The sequence below is a fragment of the Carlito syrichta genome, unplaced genomic scaffold (genome assembly GCF_000164805.1).
Source record: "Carlito syrichta isolate Samal-C Ts95f unplaced genomic scaffold, Tarsius_syrichta-2.0.1 Scaffold302608, whole genome shotgun sequence".
NCBI classification, from domain to species: Eukaryota; Metazoa; Chordata; class Mammalia; order Primates; family Tarsiidae; genus Carlito; species Carlito syrichta.
Genome location: NW_007246704.1, coordinates 753,425 through 761,280, shown reverse-complemented (window position 1 = coordinate 761,280; position 7,856 = coordinate 753,425).

Sequence of the window (7,856 nt, the reverse complement as noted above, 5' to 3'; positions counted from 1 at the left end):
ATGTCTCAATCCAACTCACATCTGTGTCCTCAGGTTTAAAATCCTGCAGTATTAAGAACCTTTGAAATGTTTTTAAAAGTTGTGCATTCACACCAGCTGTAGAAAACACAAGCTTGACATGATCAGACTTTGTGTCATCTGTGGAAAACACCTCAGCAGTTAGGGTTTGCTTTGTCCAAGCTGAGGAGGCACAACTGTGAGTGATAAATTCTGGTTGAATGTCTCCAAAAAGGTTATGGGCATCATAATTCCAAGGATGTCAGATATCTAGAGTGGTGGTGAGTGGTTATTTCTAGGACTTGATTATTTGCTTCTTGTGGAACCCTTTGGTGCTGAGATGTTGTAATTAGGGAAGCCGAAATTCACAGAGGGTGGGGCTGCCCAGGGTCACACAGTGAATCAGCACAGAGCTAGAGCCACAGCCCAGAGGGTCACTCCCCTGCATTCTCCCCTAATTCATTTAGTCACATAACAATTACTTACTGAGCACCCACTATGGGACAGGCATCGTGCTAGGTGCTGGGGACAGATACTGACATAAAGTCCCTGCTGTTATGGTGTTTGAGACAGGCAAACGCACATGTAAACAAATAAGCAAAACAAGGATAGATCTTGACAGAGGAGTCAGGAGAAGCTGCCCAGAAGACAATGAAGCTGCCACCTGAGGACGAGAAAGTCAGTCATGGAAAAACCCAAGAGAAGGGCATTGCTGACTAGAGGAACTGCAAAGACAGAGGGGTGCTTGAGCAACAAAAAGCAGGGGGGACAGCGGGAGTGTGGCAAGTGATGCTGGAAGTAGACCAAGTGAGGCTAGGAAGAGAGACAAGCGGCGGATCACAGGGACCTCAATGGGGAGTTTGGATTGACTCCAAACATGGAGGGAAGCCACTGAGGCATCCGAGCAGGAAAGAGATGCTCTGGTTTAGAATTCCAGGAGATGCACTGGAGTTTGAGATACCACCATTTGCCCCTTCTGACTGCTACCATCTGACATCAGTACTGCATTGGGGGACTCCTTTGTCCTTCCATGACCATGGGACTTTGCCTGTCTGTGATGAATTGAATGTGCTCTCCTCCCCAAATTCATATGTTGGAATCCTAACACCTGATGTTATCAGAAAGTGGGGCCTTTGCAAGGCAACTAGATCCTGAGACTAGAGCCCTCTTGAGTGGGATTCATGCCTTATAAGAGAGACCCCCAAGAGCTCTCCAGTCCTTTCTGCCATGCAAGAACACAATGAGAAGGAAGGGGGACCTTCCAGTTACTGAGTCATCTGCCAGCACCTTCACCTTGGATTTTCCAGCCTCCAGAACTGCGAGAAATAAACGCCTGTTGTTTAAGACATTCAGCTTGTGGTGTGCTGTTACAGCAGCCCAGGCTGACTGGGACACTGCCCTCACCTATTGGCTTCTATCACATAGAGCTCTGTGCTGCAGAGAAAAGCAGCCACCCAGCAGGGGGCCATGTGTGGCATCTTCTGGTCACTCTGGCTCGGATGGGTCCTACCTACACAGGCCAGGCACCCCTCTGTCAGGGGATTTCCAAAGAACGTCTGCTCTCCCCAGAAAAGGAAGTGGTGGTTGCCACACATTCGCCCCCTGCAGCTGCCTTTAGCTGGAGAAAGGCTCACAGGCTGCTGAGGATGGCTCAGAGTCTGTCTTGGTGTCTCAGATTACAGGTCTGGGCAGACAGTAGGTGAGAAAGGTGGAAAGTGTCAGAACATGACCCAAGGAGGGGAGAGGACAGGGCATTCCAGCTTCATTCCATACAGCAAGCCACCCCAGGCCTCTGCTGGGCAGCGAGGTGGAGATGAATGAGCATGGCTCCTGCACTCCCGGGACTCCCAGCTCCCAGACCAGAGGCATACCACTCATGATACCCCACGGGAGTTCTACCCAGATGCAGGCTATGGCATGTGTGAGTATTCTTAGCGACAACAAAATCACTACAGAGAAGTGGGATTGGGCACGTCAACAAACAAGGCCATTAGGAAGACAGGTGCATTAGAGAGCCCCGGCGAGAAAGGCCAACTAAGAAGGCTTTAGAATGAATGAGAACTGCCAGGACTTCTATATAGTGCAAAGCAGCATGGTTTGGAGTACTTCCCACACCTTAACTCAACCTCAAAAGCCTTTAAGTTTGTTGCAGAAGCAAATACTGGAGAAATCTCCATGACCTCCAAGTATGACACTGGCTCAGTGTAGAATGCTTTAGCACTAGGAAGACTTCATTAAATTTCATGTAGTAATTAGGAAAGCTACAATTCAGCCATATCCAAAGATTGATAAGGTTCAACACTTTGAAGTTGGCAATGCCTATCCATCACAAGACCCCATTAAAAGAGTACAATGCAAAGCCCCAGGATGGAAAAGGACACTGAAAAACCCATATATCCAAATGAAAACAGGAAGAACACCTACAAAATCACTGAAAAGGATCCAACCCAAATGAGCAGCAGACTTAAACAGACACTTCATTGAAGAAGGTATAAGGATGGCAACTAAGCTCATGAAAAAGATGCTCAACATCATTAATCATTTAACAAATGCAATGCAAAACCATGATGAAATGCCACTGCACACCCATGGTTTCATTAAAAAATACTGATCAGGTGGGAACAGTGGCTCATGTCTGTAATCCCAGCACTTTAGGAAGTCGAGGAGGGAGGATCGTTTGAGGCCAGGAATTTGAGACCATCCTGGGCAAGAAAGTTAGATCCCATCGCCAGGGGAAAAAGTTTGTTTTTTTTTTTAATTAGCAGTGCAGGGTGCTGCATGCCCGTAACCCCAGTATTCAGGAGGCTGAGGCAGAGGGGTCACTTGAGCCCAGGAATTCAAGGTTTCAGTGAGCTATGATTGTGCCACTGCACTCCAGCCTGGGTGACAGAGCAAGACCTTGTTTCAAAAAAAAAATGCAGAGCATATCAAGTGTAGCTGGGGAGGTGAAGCACTTGGAACTCTCCTGCACTGCTGGTGGAAATGCAAAGTGGCACCACCACACTGGAAGATGGTTTTCGTAGTCTAGCCCAGTTGAAGCTATCCATACTCTAAGACCCAGCAAATTTACCTCAGATAAACACGTGGGTTTGAACAAATGTATGAGAACGTCACCAGCAGCACTGAACATGACAGTCATCCTAGGATCAAGCCAAATGTGCTTTAACAGACAAATGAAAAGAAAAATAGAAATGTGTTCAAAAAATATAGCCACACAACAATAGAAATGAAAAAACTTAACTATACAAAAAACAATCAGCCAATCTCATGTACATAAATGTTGGATGAAAGCCACGAGACACCAGAGAACACACACGGTATGTGTGACTCAATTTATGTAAAACTCACAAACGAGCAAACAAAACTCAGTTGTTTGGAGACCTATACATAGGTAGTAAGTTTATTTATTTATTTATTTTTAATTTTTAAATTCTTCTTCTTATTTATGGCCGAGGATGTGGTCGATCTTAGAGTACGTTCCATGTGATGATGAGTAGAAGGTATATTCAGGTGGTAAATTTATAAGGAAAATCCAAGAAGTGTCCCCTATCAGAATCAGAACTGTGACTACCTCTTACAGGAAGGAAGAGGATCGTGGCTGGGACATGCGGTGGACTTTCTGGGACTTTCTGTCGGCGGTGTTAGATATGTCCAGAGAAAAGACACCAGATGGAAGGAACTGTGATGCCACCCCACTGCCCTTTTGTGACCCACCCAGCTGTGTAGCCAAGCCTCAGTTTCCCCATCCATAGAGTAAAATAACAAAGGTTAAAGGGTCCTGGAAACTAACATGTAGATGCTGGCGACGGATGCTGGCTGGAGTCTCTGAAGGTCGGCAGACGACTGCAAGGCTGTGGGAGGTGAGGCCTATCAGACACCTCAGGGCTGACCCTGCCCGCCTTGCCCTTCCCTGTCCCATGGGGAGTGGGAGGGGCAGAAGGAGACATGGGTACAGCTGGCGGACTGTCAATTGGTTCAATATACCATATTTCACCAGCCAATGGGCTGGGGCGTTTAGGTGCAGGTTACATAGCCCACTTCCTGTTTTTAAAACAGGGAACTTAGTGAAGCGGCAGCCACTCAGCTAGTCACTGGAGCTGGGAACGGAGAGCTTGAAGGGGCTATGTGACACCTCTTTTGGACACGCACGGGCCCGGGGACCTCAGGTCAGTGTTCAATCCCAAATTCAGTTGACTTCTGCCCAATGTGGTGTGAGTCCCCTCCTCCTGGGACTCTCCCCGGAAGCCTGTTGGGGGCAGGGTGGTATGGGGAAGGGCTATGTGTGGACCTCTCCTTAAAACATTGGGGCAGAGCAGGGGATAACTCCCAAGCCCTCCATCACCTCCATTCCTCTTGACACACTAGACACTTGGATGACCCCTCTTGGGCCAGGGAGTAAGTCACTACACAAAGTGGTGTCAAGAAGTAGTATCAGGGAACCCCTGTGTCGGCATAGCCTTAGGAGACTGTGCCAATTGCAGAACCCAGGGCCACCCCCAGATCTGTCCGTCCCGCAGACGGAGCTCTGTGTTGGGAACCAGGAGATCCGCTTTTTAATAGGCCTTGCACCTCCCAGCCCACCCAGTTGTGTGATTCTGATACACACACATGGCAGTCCCTGCACTTGGCGAGGCTTATCAGGTAACGTCTCAGTGTCCAATGGTGTCCACCCGTCCCCACCAGAGGCAGCCACACAGCCAAGGTCTGAGAGCTTCTGTCTCACAGGATAGGCAAGGGGATTTATTTCTCTCCACTGGAGGCTCAGCCCCCATGAGAAGTCCTCTGTAGCCCCCTCAGAGAGGCAGCATGGGCTCTGCAGTGGCCCTGTGCCCACCAGAAGAAGGACCGGACACAGCAAGCAGCTCCTGGGGGGTGAATGGTCATGGCATCTGGAGACAAGGAAGAGGAGAATGACTGACTGTGCACACAAGGCTGGTGGGGGGCTCGTCCTCTGGCTGAGCACAGGCTCCAAGCCCACAGCACCAACACTCACAGTGTTTTGTTGTAAAGTGTAGAAATCTTGGCTACAGAGAATATGGAAAGGGTGGGAAGAGCCTACAGAACCCCCGTGTGGTTGTCCCCAAAGAACTTTTAGAGAGACAATGGAGATTGCATTTTCATTTCACAGATGAGGAAACTGAAGACTGGGAGTAATAGGAAGTGGCCCACGACCCCGTGGATGCCCCAGTGCACGACTCTTTCCTTCCCACTCCTCTTGATATAGGTGACTCCTAACTAACCCCACAGGAGAAAATGTAAGGGAGCTACCTTTGGCTGCTGAATCTGAGTTTTAGTCTAAGCCCTGCTTTCATGATTAGCTCTTTCAGGTCTTTACTGGAATGTCCAGTCAAGTCATTATTTCTGGGGTCTTCAGGGTCTCTGGGAAAACAGTGCCCTGCTTCTGACTTGACACCAGCTGCCTGATCATGAAAACAGACCTGAAAGGGCTAGGACCATTGAGGCCCATGCCCTGCGCCATCACCCATTTTACAGATGAACTAACTGAGGCAGGTGCATAGGAGTGTCCACAGGAAACACCAGGCCCCCAAGAATCCCAGTCACCAAGGGTCCCTTAGCTAAGAATATATGTGGAACACCTACTATCTTGTTTGGGTTCCTATCAGATTATAGGAAACCCATCCCTGGCCATCTGTCACCTTATCAGCAGGTCAGGGCCTGTATCCACACTTTTCAGGTGGGGAAACCAAGGCCTAGAGATATTAAATAACTTGCCGAAGGACAGGTGGTTGGTCAAGATGGAAGGTGATGTCTCCCAACTCCCTGAGGGAGGACGGGAGCTAATGGGGTGTGCAAGCTATGGCGTGCTCAAGCACGTGTAGCCCTGGGCCAGCCATGCCCTGCTGTAAAATGTGAGGTTGGATCAAGGGTCCCTCAGGACTACCCACTGGACTACTGAACAGAGCCACCTGGAAAAGACCCCAGAGCTCCTGTCACATGACACAGCAAGCATTTGCCTCTGAAGATGGGCTCCTGGCCTCACCTCTGCCCAGGCCAGGATGATCCCAGAGGCACTCAGCCCTGGAGCAGGGGACACGCTCAGGGACACAGCAGGGGTGTTGGGGCAGCAGTGACTCCACCTCTCTCGGGACCATAGTCAGCCTGGGGGTTCAGCCCCAGGGCCTGGAATCCAACAGGCCAGAGTTTCAGTCCCAACCTGGCTTCTGGCTTCTGGCTTCCACTGGCTGCTTCCATGGGCCCTGGTAAGGAAGAGGTTAAGGTCACTTGCACCTTCCTTATTTTGAATGTCCCAGTCACTTGCTCCATCTGAACTAAAGTTTTATTTGTCCCCTTTTCTAATTTAAGACACTTGTAATTCTATTCCAACTTCCACTTTAATTTTGAGTCATTTATTTCACAAACATTTTTTAACCATCTAGCACTTGTCAGACACTATATTATACAGTGCCTGGCAAGTGCAGGTCCCTAAGCTGATGCTACAGGGTCTGCCTGACTTAATCTTCACAATAGCCTTGTGAATGTGGATTCTGTTATCATACCCCACTTATAGGAAACCAAGGCATAGAGAAGTTAAGTAACTTGCCAGTTACCAGGTCATCTTACTCACTCACCCGGGTCACAAAGAGAGTTACTACATCAACTGAACCCCAGTGGCCTGGTCTCCCTCCCGGGCCACCCTAAGTAAGGTGGAGAAGATTCTGAAGTCAGACCAGCCTAGATCTGTGTCCTGCTCACACTCTCTGGCTTTTGACCATGGGCAGTTCTAAGTCTCAGTTCCTTTATCATAAAAGGAAAATAAAACAGTTTCTATCACAGACAGTGGTCAGAGTAAGTGTGAGGGTGTGTGTTTCATGTATTGTGTATAGCATGTCACAGCATTGGTACAAATTCAGCTTTGCTTATTGGGTACATTCACCAATTGCATGACCTTGGGCTAGACCTCAGTTTCCACATCTGTTATCTTGTGGAAATGATAGATTTTTGTGGGTGGTACATTAAATTAAAGGGGTAAGATTGACCTAGGTGGGTATGAAGTGGATATAATAGGGCATCAGTAAATGTTGCTGTTAGGTAAATAAATAGATAGATGATGGATAGGCAGATATACAGATAGATTAGAGAGAGAGAAGAGAGAGGTGAGACAGATGATAGATAGGATAGATTAGAGAGGGAGAGAGATGAGTTAGGTAGATATAGACAGATGGATTGATAGATAGAGAGAAAGAGAGGGGATAGGTAAGTAGATGATTGGTAGATAGATAGGATAGAGAGATAAGAGAGAAGGATAAAATAGGTAGATAGAGATAGAGAGATGAGATGGGTAGGTAGGTGGGCGGATGGATAGAGATAGATAGATAGATAAGAGAGAGATGAAATAGGTAGATAGAGATGGATGGATGGACGGACGGATGGATGGATGGATAATAAGTAGATAGATAGATAGATAGATAGATAGATAGATTAGATAGATAATGCATACCAGAATCTACCTGCTCTGTACACTGAGATTTCATTCATACCTGGAATATAAAATTGAGTTCCAGAACACTTATTTGGACAAGCCAGCATCTTTCTCCCAAGAAATTACTAAAGTCATGACTTTTGCTTGAAATAACCTCCTTCAAAATTCAGAGCAACTCCATAACATAAGGATTATCCTGATAAGAGAGGATATGCTCCGCCTTGGAGTGATCTCTGTTCGACAGGGTAGGATCTGGCAGCTACGTGACATCCGGGTGGGCCGGGCAGTGAAGGGCTCAGCAGTGGGGCCCTTGTCATTCCTTCTGCCTGCCAGCAGGGGTTGCAACATGGACTCACCAGGAGCCCCAGCACAAGTGGGCACTCATTGTCTCTCTTATGTCTCTGGCAGCCTTGGAGCA